Source organism: Halyomorpha halys, unplaced genomic scaffold (genome assembly GCF_000696795.3).
Source record: "Halyomorpha halys isolate HHAL.00 unplaced genomic scaffold, Hhal_1.1 Scaffold9.1, whole genome shotgun sequence".
Classification (NCBI taxonomy): Eukaryota; Metazoa; Arthropoda; class Insecta; order Hemiptera; family Pentatomidae; genus Halyomorpha; species Halyomorpha halys.
The window spans coordinates 1,532,845-1,533,429 of NW_027110416.1; positions in this window are offsets into that span (position 1 = coordinate 1,532,845).

Here is a 585-nt window from a genome sequence, read left to right on the forward strand (position 1 = left end):
TTTAGAAATTTCAGATTCATGAGAATATTATGGCCACGTACCTAAACTGCTAAGGTGTTTCGTTTTTTATGGGTAGTATCGTGACGCTGTATAGCCTACAGCCTTCCTTTATAAACGGTACATCTTATACTGAAAGATATTTCCGCATCGTACTGGTAGTTTTTAAAATTGGCGCTATTAAACACACTTTATATAATAGTGTATATAAAGATAACTGCGCCATTAAAATGGTTATAATCTTTTTTAATGCTATTTATGTACCTTTTATGAGATTGTCGTTTACAAATAAAATAATGAAAAGGTATAAAATTCAAATGTTTTTAAGTCATTGCATTTTAATGTCTGTTGAATGTTTGGTAATATTTTTACTGTCATATCGTAACGAATTAATTTATAGAAACCTTTACGGTTAAATTATTTTAAACAGCTAGTTTTTGTATTTTTATTTATCTATTTTTTTATAAGCTAAAACCGTATTATCAAGTTTCGTAAAAGAAATTAAACAAGTAAAAAGTATCCAAATCATCATGGCTTGTTTTACTTCGAATGAAAATTAGTACTAAGGCTAGTCATTAGGTATTTTTA